Below are 13,860 nucleotides of genomic sequence, written 5' to 3'. Positions count from 1 at the left end.
CGACCAGCTGAGTCTCCTGCTTCACCTCAGGGGCTTGAGGAAACGGAGTCCCAGGGAGGTTAAGCTGCTGGTTCAAGACCACCAGCTAGTAAGGGGTAGAGCTGGGATTCACAGCCAGGAAGTGTGTGTGTGTGTGTGTGTGTGTGTGTGTGTGTGTGTGTGTGACCCCGACCACAGGACACCTGGGAGTGGAGCTCCAAGGCCACGGACTGGGGACACTCTATTGGCCTTGCAGCGAAGACTACAGATCGAATGTTGGACTTGAGTTCTCAAACAGAAGTTCCTCCAAGAACCAGGTAGGGATCAGAAGTGTGTGCAATCGGCCAGGTGTAAGAAAAGTCAGACAACGCTCTTGGTTTCTTTTCTGCTTTTCCATTTTTGCGATGGTGCAGAGAAATCTTTCTGTTCCGTTAAAAAGAGAACACGGTGCAAGCCTGAGAATGAGTGGCAATCAAGACCTCAGACCTGTGAGCAGGGTGGCTGGGACTGGGCTGCAGCCCCTTGAGGCCGTGCAGGAGGGTGGCCTTGAGTTAGCAGATCTGCAGAGATTTTCAGAGAAGCTGGAAATTCCAGTTTTAATGTGAGATTGACGGCTTTTTATAGATTGGCTCAAATTAGTTTTACAAAACCCAGGGCCAATAAACACATCCGGAGGCAGTCTGCAGCCCGTGGGTCACCAGTTTGCGACCTCTATGCTGAACGTCCTTTTCCTCCAAAGTCCTTGGAGCTTCCCCATCAGGGAGTTTCCCCTCTTGCGGGGTGGAGGGGGGACGGGCTGCAGCCCAGCCCCATTCCAGCCCAGGCTCCTCTCTCACCCCCTCCCCGCTGCCCGTCTCTTTGCCTCATCCCCCACTCCCCCCAACAACCCCAGGCTGGGCTCTCAGATTCTCCCCACTTTTCCACACCAGTGGCAGCTACAGCTCCCCAGTTGGCAAACCTGAACCCAAAAGCAGACCCTACGCAGACAAAAGAACCTTCCAGAGACCAAGCTAGCTGCTTTTTAGAAGGCAGATATGATTTTTTATTTTTATTTTTTCGAAGATTATTTATTCAGTTGTCAGAGGGAACACAAGCAGGGGGAGCAGCAGAGGGAGAAGCAGACTCCCCGCAGAGCAGGGAGCCCGATGCAGGGCTCGATCCCAGGACCCTGGGATCATGACCCTGAGCCGAAGGCAGATGCTTAACCGACTGAGCCACCCAGGTGCCCCAGGATAATTTTAGTATAACAGAAAAGTTGCAGTGAACAGAAAGAGTCCCTCAGCCAGGTTCCCTCCTGTTCCTATCTCATGGGATTGTGGTGCACTTATCATAACCAAGAAAACCACACTGGTCTCTCACTGTCCATGAAACTCCAAGCTTTTTTTCTATTTCACCTATTCTCCAATAATGCGGTTTTGTTGTTGTTGTTGTTCAAGGATCCAATTCAGGGCACCATATTGCATTTAAAGATTTTTGGGGGGTTTTACTGTAATAAAATGCACATAACATAAAATTTACCATTAATGACATTTAGTACATCCCCAGTGTGGGACAACAATCAGCATCTTCTAGTTCCAGAACATTTTCATCCTTTCCCTCCAAAAAATCCATCCCATTAACAGCCCCTCCCCATTGCCCCCTCCCCAGCCCCCGGCACCCACCAGTCCGCGGTCTCCGTAGATTCGCCTCCTCCGGACATCTCCTATCATTGGAACCATGCACTATGGGGCCTTTTGTGTCTGGCTCCTCTCACTCGGCATCATGTTTGCAAGGCTCATCCGGGTTGTAGCAGGTGTCCGCGCTTCCTTCTTCTTCAAGACTGAATCGTTCTCCATCGTGTGGATGGACCACATTTTGTTTATCCCTTCATCCCTTGATGGACACTTGGGTTGTTTCCCCCTTTCGGCTGTTATGAATAGTGCTGCCGAGAACATTCATGTCTTTGTGCGGATCTAAGTTTTCCTGTCTCTTGGGTAGACACCTAGGACCAGAATGCGGAGTCATACGGGCACTCCCTGTCTCGCATTTTGAGGAGCCACCAAACTGTCTCCATGGTGGCTGCCCCATTTTACATTCTAAAGTATTAGGGTTTCGATTTCTGCACATCCTCACCAAATGCTTGTTATTTTCTGTTTTTATTTATTTATAATTTTAAATTACAGTCATCCTGGTGGGCCTGAAGTGGAGAGCCATGATTTTTAAAGTAAACTTTTTCTCCTTTGTGATTAATTGAGCAAATAGGGCTGTCCTCTTCCGTCTCAGATCTTGTGTGAGGCAATCAGGGAAAACCATGGCAACCAAGCCTTCGGGGAAGCACCATCCGCTGGGGAGACAGACAAGGAAATAAGTAAGGATGAGACTGAGTGGAGATGGGCACAGGGGCTGTGGGGACCCAGAGCAGGCTTAATCCTTAATCCTGGTGTAAGGACCCAAGGACAGGAGGAGGACAGAGGCAGGGCTGTCTTCACACACACTTGCAACCTACGTTGAAATTTTTGAACAAGGGGCCCTGCATTTTCATTTTGCACCGGGCCCTGCAAATTCTGTAGCTTGTCTTGGGTAGTTGTCCCAGCTGGAGGCAGGGTTCTGGGGAAGCCAATCTCCACAGCTGCATCTTTGACATCTGGAGGGGGGGGCTTTTTTTTTTTAATTTTTTTTAACCTGAGCATTTCTCACCTGTCAAGCCCCTGCTGTAGGTCATCCTTCCCCTCGTGCTGCCTCCTCTCTCTTCCAAGCTGGTCCCTGAAGCTGAATGAGTGCATTAGGCAGCAGATGGGTTTTTCCAAATGGCTGGTCTCAGCAGACTCTGATCCAGAGTGTACATGTTGGGAGGAGGCTGTTAATCTGATTTGGGGTCACAGTCACAGCTGACAGCTCCAGAGACAGAAACCCAGCACCTTAAGATGCTGTTCATCAGCTGCAGAGCTGGAGAGGACGCTGAAGGTGGGCTCTTTGAGGGCAAGCAGCCCCACCTGGATAGTAGGAATGACGGTCCCTTGACAGTATGTTCTGTCCGTTGCCCAATGGCTATGCCAGGGCTCGGACCCCATCTTCCCCTCAAGCTCCCAAATCTGCTTTTTTCCCCAAGTCTGACTGAGACCTCCCCTACCTCAGGAAGCTTCCATAGCTCATGGGCTCAGAAATCCACCTGTCCTCCTTTTTTTTTTTTAAGATTTTATTTATAGGGCGTCCTGGCTGGCTCAGTCCACAGAGCAGGTACATCTTGATCTCAGGGTCCTGAGTTCAAGCCCCATGACGTAGGGCTTGCTTTAAAATAATAATAATTTTTAAAAACCTAAAAAAATAAAGATTTTATTTATTTATTTGAGGGACAGAGAGAAATCATGAGCGGGGGAGGGGGGGAAATGGGGGGTGAATGGAGGGGCATAGGGAGAGGGAGAAGCAGACTTCCCATGAGCAGGGAGCCAGACACAACATGGGGCTCGATCCCAAGACCCCAAGATCATGACCTGACTCGAAGGCAGACGCTTCACCGACTGAGCCACCCAGGCACCCCTCGATTATTTTTCTCTTCGGTGCCAAGTGTTGGTGTGGGTGTGGGGAGATAGAAGTTCTCACTCACTGTCTCAAGAGTGCAGATGGGGACAACAACTTTGGAGAGCGATTTCCCACGTGTGGTAAAAAAAAGTTGAGATGAGCAAACTGTACAACCCACAATTCTGCCCTTCATGTGCCTGAGAGGAGTGGCTTTAAAATTTTTTTTTTTAATTGAGGTAAAATTCACAGAACATAAAATTCACCACTGACACCATTTTTTTAAAGCGTAGAATTCAGTGGCTTTTACTGAGTTCACCATGTTGTGAAACTATTATCACGATCTAATTCCAGAACATTCTCGTCACTCCGGAAAGGAAACCCATACCCATTAAGCCGTCAGTCCCCATTTCCCCTCCCCCCAGCCCCTGGCAACCACTAATCTGCTTTCCGTCTCTATGGATTTGCCTGTTCTGGGCACTTCATAGACATGGGATCATACGCTATGTGGCCTTTTGAGTCTGGCCTCTTTCACTCAGCATCATGTTTTCAGGGTTCATCCATGTTGGAACATGTATCAGCACCTTATTCTTTATTATGGTGGAATAGTTATTTGATTGCATATGGCAGGACCATCTCTTGTTTATCCACTCATCTGTCGATGAATACGTGGGTTGTTTCCACCTTTGGCTGTTGTGAACAGAGCTGCCGTGAACATTTGTGTACATTTTCCTGTGGACATCCATTTTTAATTCTCTTGGGTGGAATTGCTGGGGGAGGAATATCTTTTAAGCCTTGTTTTTGGGGGCGCGTGGGTGGCTCAGTCAGTAAAGCGTCTGCCTTTGGCTCAGGTCATGATCTCGGGGTCCTGGGATGGAGCCCCGCGCCGGGCTCCCTGTTCCCTCTCCCTTTGCCTGCCGCTCCCCCTGCTTGTAATGTGTTCTTTCTCTCTGTCAAATAAATAAATAAATCTTTAAAAAAAAAAGTACTTATTACAAACTATTCTGACCTGTGTCATTTAAGAAAAAAATAGATTTTGCGACCCATTAATGCCTCAGGCAATTTGAAAAACACTGCTTTGAGATTTTTTTTTTTGAAGTTTTTTTAAAATCTAAATTCAATTGGGGCGCCTGGGTGGCTCAGTCGTTAAGCATCTGCCTTCGGCTCAGGTCATGATGCCAGGGTCCTGGGATCGAGCCCCACATGGGGCTCCCTGCTCAGCGGGGAGTCTGCTTCTCCCTCTCCCACTCCCCCTGCTTGTGTTCCCTCTCTTGCTGTGTCTCTCTCTGTCAAAATACATGAAAAAAAATTAAATTCAATTAATTAACATATAATGTATTATTAGTTTCAGTGGTAGAGGTCAGTGATTCATCAGACTTATATAACACCCAGTGCTCATTACGTCACGTGCCCTCCTTACTGCCCATCACCCAGTTACCCCATCCCCCCACTCAAAAAACACTGCTCTGGAGCAATCCGCCCAGGGATGTTTGTAGCAGCCTGGTTTGCATTTGCAAATACTGGAAACAACTTCCCTGTCTTTAATTTGGTTTTAAAAAGTGTGCGGTAGGACATATGGTGGAATATTTTGTGAGAGGAAAAGGCATAAATTAGATCTATGCATGTTAACTTGGATAGATCTCAAAAACATAAAAATGAGCCAAAAAGCACACTGCAGAATAACCTATTAGGGTAGAGTTAATTTATTTATGTTAATTAATACACAGAAAACAGTAACAGCTATATTTCTTGCATGTATAAATATGTGTGTAAAGTTTATTCTGTTTTTATTTTAATTCCAATTAGTTTTAATTCCAGTGTTATATTAGTTTCAGGTGTACAATATAGTGATTCAACACACATCACCAGGTGCTCCTCACGACACGTGTGCTCCTTAATCCCCCTTAATCCCCCAATTTCGCCCATCCCCCCTCCCCCCTTCCCCATGTGTGTAAAGTTTAAAAATAGGCTGAGGGATGCCTGGCTGCCTCAGTTGATCTCAGGGTTGTGAGTTCAAGCCCCAGTTGGGTGTAGAAATTACTTACATAAAACCTTAAAAATAAATACATAAGTAAATAAAAGTAGGCTGAGAAGCTATACACTTCATTGGTGTTGGAGTTCATCTCGTGATTAGATAGAGGGGCAAAACATATACAATTTCATTAAGAATAAAAGTAAATTTGTGGGGCGCCTGGGTGGCTCAGTCGTTGGGCGTCTGCCTTCGGCTCAGGTCCTGATCCCAGGGTCCTGGAATCGAGCCCCGCATCAGGCTCCCTGCTCCGCGAGAAGCCTGCTCCTCCCTCTCCCATTCCCCCTGCTTGTGTTCCCTCTCTCACTGTGTCTGTCTGTGTCAAATAAATAAATAAAATCTTAAAAAAAAAAATAAAAGTAAATTCAAAGCAAATAGAATAAAATGTTAACAATGTTCGGTTCTGAGGGTTGGGCACATGTGTGTTTGTTCCATGTACATTTCTTTTCTTTCTTTTTTTTTTTTTTTTAAGATTTTATTTTTAAGAAATCTCTACACCCAACTTGGGGCTGGAGCCCACAACCCCGGGATCAAGAGTAGCACATTCCCCCAACTGAGCCAGCGAGGCGCCCTCATGTATGCTTCTGAATATTAAAATTTTCCCCAGGGATGGGGGAACAGGACACTCAAAACAAAGTAAACCAACCCTTGCGTGCTAAGCACTGAGGAGTCCCACCCACACTTCCTGGAACAAGATGGAAGGCCGCTGTTGTGATTTCTGTTTACTAAAAACAGAAGTTGTTGAAAGCTCAACAGCGAGCTAGCCCGTCTAGACATCTCTTTTGGACCTGAGAGGCCACGGTGGGCATCTTCATCCTCCTCCCTCTCTGAGAATCTCCACTCCAATCCTGCACTTCTCCAGGGCCCGAGATTCTAGAAAATTCCACAGAGCAGGGACTGTGGAATTCCACAGAGCAGCACCCAAACACCCATTACAGCCGAGGTCAGCAATTTCTGGTCCCAGGTAGGAGAGCTATTATATTTCAAATAATAATACAGAAAAGTTCTTTCACTTTTTTGGGGGTGTTGGGCGGGGTGGGTCAGAAAGAGGTTGTTGATTTGTTTAATGTTTGCCTTTTTTTATTGTGGTAAAATACATATAACATAAAATCGACCATTTTAAATTGTGCCACCCAGAGGCCTTAAGTACATTCACAATTTTCCTTTAACTTTTTATTTTAATTTTAATTTTTTAAATTTATTTAAGTAATCTCTATGCCCAGCATGAGGCTCCATCTCAGGATCCCAAGATCGAGAGTCACATGCTCTTCTGACTGAGCCAGCCAGGCACCCCTCCTTTTACTTTTTTTTTTTTAAGATTTCATTTATTTATTTGACAGAGAGAGACACAGTGAGAGAGGGAACACAAGTAGGGGGAGTGGGAGAGGGAGAAGCAGGCTTCCCGCGGAGCAGGGAGCCCGATGCGGGGCTCGATCCCAGGACCCTGGGATCATGACCTGAGCCGAAGGCAGACGCTTAACGACTGAGCCACCCAAGTGCCCCCCCTCCTTTTACTTTTTAAAAACACATTTATTGGGGCGCCTGGGTGGCTCAGGTCATGATCTCAGGGTCCTGGAATCAAGCCAGGCTCAGCGGGGAAGTCTGCCTCTCCCTCTGCCCGCCCCCCCAATTCGTGGTCTCTCTCTCTTATGCGTTCTCTCTCTCAAATAAGTAAATAAAATCTTTAAAAAACAAAACAAAACAAAACACCTTTATTATCTCCTTTCATCTGAATGGCCAGCCTGCAGATATGAAGACAGAGACGGGCAGATGAGGACAGTGACGCTAGCTACTATTCTGGTATAAAACGTTTCAACACACTAATGTCACACTAAGCATTTTGTGTAATATTCATCCTTCGGCTCCTCACAACAAGCCTGTGAGGGAGCTAGTACTATAAACCATGTTTTTCCAAATAAGAGTAATGAGATTAAGTAAGCTGCAAAAATTCACAGAGCTATGTGACAAAGCTGGGACCTGACCCAGTCACCCTGAACACCTGAACCCCAAGCTGGAGCCCTTAACCAGCATACCAGGCTGATCACAGCCTTATTCATCTAACCAGTTCCCCACCCAAATTCTTTTCCATCTTCGTGGCTTTTTTTTTTTTTTTTTAACCTTTGCAATAAGTCATTAAGAGTTACCTGTTCTGGCCCAAGGACTGGGAATCGCTGAAAAGATGTCTGTGCTGAGTCACGAACAGGGAAGAATGAAGAAACAGAGCATAACCAGTATTTGCTTTCTCGGGGCAGGAGGAAGTAGTCCATTTAAATAGCTAGTCACTCCTGGGCGGTCCCAGCAGCAACCTCAGATGACGAAGACAAGCCTCGCGTTGTTGCCGCTCCTTAACTTTGACAACCTGAGATCAGTCATTCAGCAATGATTATTACGTATTGAGGGCCGACCGTGAACCAGGAACCAACCAGTGTTACGTGTGGGTCACCACGGAACATAAGAGGTACAAGGTCGCCTACGTTCTAATGAAGCATGAACCCCAAATGGTGGAAAGGCAAGAGAGTGATTTGGGGGAGGGTCCTGTTAGAGTTGGGGTCATCGGAGGAGGTGACATCTGAGCTGAGTGAAGCAAGGCGCCAGCCGCAGGTACCTGGGGAAAAGAAAGAGCCAACAACAATCGGGTGGGTCCTCAGAACCCTGAACATGGAGTAACCCTAGGACCCAGAAATTCCACTCCTAGGTAGAGACCCACAAGAAATGGAGATATGGCCACGCAGAAACTTGTACATAAGTGTTCATAACCGCTCTATTCACAAAAGCCAAAAGGCGGAGACAGCCAGATTGTGCATAAAGTAACAAAGGATAAACAAACGGTGGTGTATGCATACAGTGGATATGATCCAACCGTAAAAAGAGAACAAGGTTCCGACACCTGCTACCACGTGGATGAGCCTTGGAAACATCATGCTAATGAAAGCAGCCAGTCACAAAAGCGAATAGTGTATGACTCCCTTTGTATGACATACTCAGAATAGGCAAATCAATGTCAGAAAGCCCGTTAGAGGTTACCAGGGCATGGAGGGGGGGGGGAATGGGGAGTGACTGCTTTAATGGGCATGAGCTGTCTTTATCAGTTGTTGAGAAAGTTTTGAAGCCTGAGAGACCTAGAGTTCGCATAGCACTGTGAATAGGCTAATACCAATGCATTCGCACACCTGAACATGGTTAACTGCATGTTATGTGAATTTCACCCCCCCTCCCAAAAAAAAGGTGGGTGGAAAAAGATTGATCTGGGCAAAGGAATGGCAAGTTTAAAGATCACAAGGCAGGAAGAAGCCGGGAATTTGTGGAGCAGGAAATGGGCAGTGACAGGGACGCACGGAGAAGGTAAGAGAGGAAGGAGGGACAGGGCTGGATCCAGCGGCTTCTGGAAGGTGGCTGACCTACTCTGCCAAGAGTGGAGAGTGTTGGAGGGTTTTGATCAGGGTGTGGAAAATGTGCTGGACTGGACGGGGCCCAAGAGAGGCAGCAGATACCCCACTCCCCACCCGAGGCAGCCAGGCCTGGGCTCAGCCCCCTCTGTAGCCTTGGAGACGGACCCTCACTCAGGACATCCTGCTGTTACTTATAACCGAAGAAGGGGCCTGGGGCTGTGTGAGTTGCGAGCGCTTTCAGAAAAACACTTCAAAGAATTTTCTGATGGAACCAGAGGGTGTTATGCTAAGTGAAATAAGCCAATTGGAGAAAGACAATTATCGTATGATCTCGCTGATATGTGGAATTTAAGAAACAAAACAGAGGATCATAGGGGAAGAGGGGAAAAAATAAAACAAGACGAAATCAGAGAGGGAGACAAACTGTAAGAGACTCTTAAGCATAAGAAACAAACTGAGGGTTGCTGGAGGGGAAGAAGGTGGGGGACTGGGTCACTGCGTGATTGACATTAAGGAAGGCACATTATGTAATGAGCACTGGGCATTATATAAGACTGATGAATCACTGACCTCTACCTCTGAAACCAGTAATACATTATATGTTAATTGAATTTAAATAAAAATTAAAAAAAAAAAAGAATTTTCTGCTCTATATACAACAACAACAACAACAACAAAAACGGCATCAGCTAGGGCCCTGGGGTAGATACACAATAGAGGCCCTTCACCTTTCTTAGCCCCAGAGCAATACAGCACATGCCCAGAGGCAATTAGAGACTCCGTGACCACCCCCCCCCCCAACAATGACTCTTGGAAGTTATGTAAGCCCTTCAGTTGACAGGTCTGGTCAGCTGCCAGACATGAGTTCCCTGACCTCTGACCCTCAATTATCTGGCGATTCTGGATATCAGCCTAAAGAAAGAGAAGGCTTTTTCCAAAGGGGAGACTGGCTGGAAGCCGGACTGATGTGTGCTGGCTCCAGTCAAGGACAGGCTTTCCCAGAGCAGGAAGATGGCTGACATCTGCTGTGCCCTTCAGCCTGTTGGCATCTCCCTGATTCCCCACTACCCCAGTTGGTCTCCTCCGTTCTCATTGATTTGACCTGTCAAAGCTTCCCTGGCATGTTGCTTGCTCTTCGAACATACTAGAAGTTTCTTAAAGCCTTTTCACACCTGGATCCCCCACCTAGTAGGTGTGCTCCTTGCTCATAAGTAGGTGCTCGGACCTTCACCACGGGACAAACTCCTACAATATCCCTGCCTACTCGATCTCACCTCTCTGATGTCCCACAGGCCCCTTGGACTCATCGTGGCAGAAATGCAGCCCCAGGCTTTCCTCCCAAACCTACTTTTCTCATAGTCAACTCCATCTTAGTTAATGACACCGTCCACCAGGTGCTCAAGTTCAAATATCTGGGCATCATACCCGACTCCTCCCTTTCTCTGTCCCCTACAGTTCACCTCTTGGTGAGGCCTGCCACACTGTCAGGGGGTCAGATTCCTTGAGTTGGATTCTCTTTTTCCCTCTCCCACCAACGTATAACCCATTCTCCACAGTCACCAGCCAGACCTAACCTTTTTATTAGCAGACTTTGTTTTTTAGAACCGTTTTAGAGTTACAGAAAAATTGCAACAATAGTACAGAGAGTTCCTATAACTCGCTCACCAGGTTCCCATTATTAATAGCTTATGTTAGTACAATCCATTTGCCCCAATTAACCAATATTGATGTGTTATTATTAACTAAAGTCCATAGTTTATTTAGATTTCCTTCCTTTGCCCCCTAACGTTTTTCTTCTGGCCCGGATCCTGTCCAGGACACCATGTTCTACATAGTCCTCACATCTCCTGAAGCTCCTCAGGGTTGTGACAATTTCTCAGTCTTTCCCTGTGTTTGGTGATGAGGACAGTTTTCAGGAGCCCTGGTCGTGGACTTTGCAGGTAGTCCTCTATCAGGATTTGTGTGATGTTTTTCTCGTGATCAGACTGTGATTATGGGTTTGGAGAGGAAGACACAGGGGCCACATGCCGTCGTCAGCACATCACATCACGAGTATCCACCAAACATGATTGCTCACTCTTGACATTGACTTTCATCAATCCCCTGGGGAGCTAGTATCTGTCAGGTTTCTGCGCTGTGAAGGGACCCTTTCCCCCCTTTTCCATACTGTGCTCTTTGTTGTTTGTTTGTTTGTTTTTAAGATTTTATTTTTAAGTAATCTCTACACCCAACATGGGGTTCAAATCCACAACCCCGCGATCAAGAGTCATACTCTGTACCAGCTGAGCCAGGCAGGTGCCCCCATACTGTGCTCTTTGGAAGGAAATCACTAGGAACAGCCCACACCTAAGGAGTGGGAGTCATCGAGATCATTAAAACTGTAAATCTGTCCTCTTAGTCCTCTGGTTCAAACCTTGGCCCTGGGTAGCCTGGCCCTGCCCCATCCCAGACTCACCTCTGCCACCACCCACCCCAACTCGCCATTCCAGCCATGCTGTCCCCTTTCTTTCCTCAAAATGCAACTCTGGGGGCACATGGGTGGCTAGTCGTTAAGCATCTGCCTTCAGCTCAGGTCATGATCCCAGGGTCCTGGGATCGAGCCCCGCATCGGGCTCCCTGCTCGGCAGGAAGCCTGCTTCTCCCTCTCCCACTCCCCCTACTTGTGTTCCCTCTCTCGCTGTGTCTCTCTGTCAAATAAATAAATAAACTCTTTAAAAAAATGCAAATCTGTCCCCACCACTGGGCTTGTGTGAGGCTCTTCCCTCTGCATCCCCTTCCTCCCAGTCCCCTCCTGGTTGGCTCCTCCTCATTCAGGTTTCTGCTGCTCAAATGTCACCTCCCCTGGGGGATCCAGGCAAATCCTGGGGGAAACCCTGAGTCCCATAAGGGCTCATCAAAGGCTTTCTTTTGCAAGGGCATATGCCAACCCATGCACGCAAAGGGCAGCTCGGCTTTTTTTCTCCCTGATTGCTAAACATTTATCCAGACACCACCGACAGACATCACTGACCCCAATCCCTAGGGGATGGTCAAGAAGCTTGTCTGGATGCTGAGCGACCCAGAAGAAGAGAAAGGAACAAGAAGAGAAAATTCCTGAGGAGTTGTCACAGCTCACTCACAGACATGCCGCAGCTGGGCGCTGATCTGAGGTGGCCCTGCCAGGTGGTGCCCTGGGAGGCTGGCAGAAGCAAAGACAACTCTTCTTCAGAGCACGGCTCATTCATTCTAGGCATCTCTGAATCCCTGCAAATAATTTCCGAAGGGTAACGCCCCACATACAGTTGAAGAAAACCTGGCCCACAAGGAAACAAGGTGCCGGGAGCGAGAACCAAGAGAAGGAAGAGGGCAGCACATAGACCTCAGATACTGGAATTTTCCCAACACAGATTCGAAAGCAGTTATGCTTACCCCATGTAAAGAAATAATCACGGGGGCGCCTGGGTGGCTCAGTCGTTAAGCGTCTGCCTTCGGCTCAGGTCATGATCCCAGGGTCCTGGGATCGAGTCCCACAAGGGGCTCCCTGCTCGGCGGGAGGCCTGCTTCTCCCTCTCCCACTCCCCCTGCTTGTGTTCCTGCTCTCGCTCTCTCTCTCTCTGTCAAATGAATGGATAAAATCTTTAAAAAAAAAAAAAAAAGAAAGAAAGAATCACCAAGCTTGAAGGGGTTTACAAGGAATGGAAGGCTGTAAAAAGTGGCATAGCAGATTTGATAAAGAACAAGACAGAACTAGAGATATTAAAAAATAATAAACTCAACTGTATTTGACAGAAGATGGGACACAGCAGAAGGATTAACGAGGTATCAGAAGAAATTATTCAGAATGCCACACACAGAGACAAAAAAGACAGATAATACCAGAGAGAGAAAATGAGAATGTGAAGATTCTGGGAGATGTTGTTGTTATGCATTTGTTTGGAGTTTCAGACAGAGGCAAGAGAGGTTGGGTGGAGGGCGCTTTTTAAGAGATAATGGCTGGGAATTATCCAGAATGGATGAAAACATCTCAACCTACAGATTTGAAGAGGCCAAATATTTGTTGAATGAATGATTCAACGTCTTTTTTTTTCTTTTTTAAAGATTCTATTAATTTATTTGACAGAGAGAGAGACAGCGAGAAAGGGAACACAAGCAGGGGGAGTGGGAGAGGGAGAAGAAGCGGGCTTTCCACGGAGCAGAGAGCCCAATGCAGGGCTCGATCCCAGACCCTGGAATCATGACCTGAGCCGAAGGTAGATGCTTAACGACTGAGCGACCCAGGCGCCCCATTCAACGTCTTTCAATAGGGATGAAAGATTCCCTGGTGAGCCTGTTCTGCCCCCCTCCCCCTTCCAGCGTGAGCTGCTGTGGGTGGAAAGCCCCCGCATTCTTCCCCAAAACTTTGCACACAGTGGGAGCCAATCCACATGATTGAAAGTCTGTCAGCCTTCTGCCAGATGTCCTTCACCCACTGTTCAGCCTTTGTGGTCTTGCCTCGCCTCCCTAGTTATCTGTGTGGTTTAAGCTAGACGGGCAGGGAGAGGAATGTTGCCCAGCTACTGAGCTGAGACAAGCCCAGCTTGCAACCCCAGAGATTCTCCAAACTTTCCCCTCAGGGAAAAGAAACATCTAAACCTGCTTAGCCATCTTTTTCTCTTGGAACAAAGGGAAAGATTTCTGAACCCAGAAAAACAATCCGAGTAGCCCTCCAGCTGAGTAAGGGGGGAGGGGTGGGTAAAGGATGAGAACAGGTTTGTGTCATTGTCATTCTCTCGGCTGAGCCCCCACCAGGCATCCGGGGAATTGCACACCACCTGCACTAGGCTGCCAGGGGGCTGATTGGTCAATGCGGCATCATTGGCCCCATGCACGCCTTTCTAGAACTATTACAATGGCTTGTTTTTGTGGTGAAAGAGCTGAGACAGGAATCGGCCTCATTTTCCAGAAGGGAAAACTGAGGTCCAAGAAGCAAAGCGATCTGCTCGTCATTTT

At 47.4% G+C, this 13,860-nt stretch overlaps 1 long non-coding RNA gene across 1 annotated transcript; it reads right to left on the bottom strand.

The window, feature by feature from the left end:
• Positions 1–990: 990 nt before the first annotated feature.
• Positions 991–7,838, bottom strand: LOC145716867 (uncharacterized). Its single transcript, XR_014139817.1, has 3 exons — positions 7,648–7,838; positions 2,656–3,274; positions 991–2,302 (listed from the first exon to the last, which is right to left on the bottom strand). It is a non-coding gene; the product is annotated as an uncharacterized LOC145716867 (long non-coding RNA).
• Between the last annotated feature and the right edge of the window lie 6,022 nt (positions 7,839–13,860).

Source organism: Leptonychotes weddellii, chromosome 13 (genome assembly GCF_054177405.1).
Source record: "Leptonychotes weddellii isolate Sample4059 chromosome 13, ASM5417740v2, whole genome shotgun sequence".
Lineage (NCBI taxonomy): Eukaryota > Metazoa > Chordata > Mammalia > Carnivora > Phocidae > Leptonychotes > Leptonychotes weddellii.
This window is presented reverse-complemented; position numbering and strand designations above follow the sequence as displayed.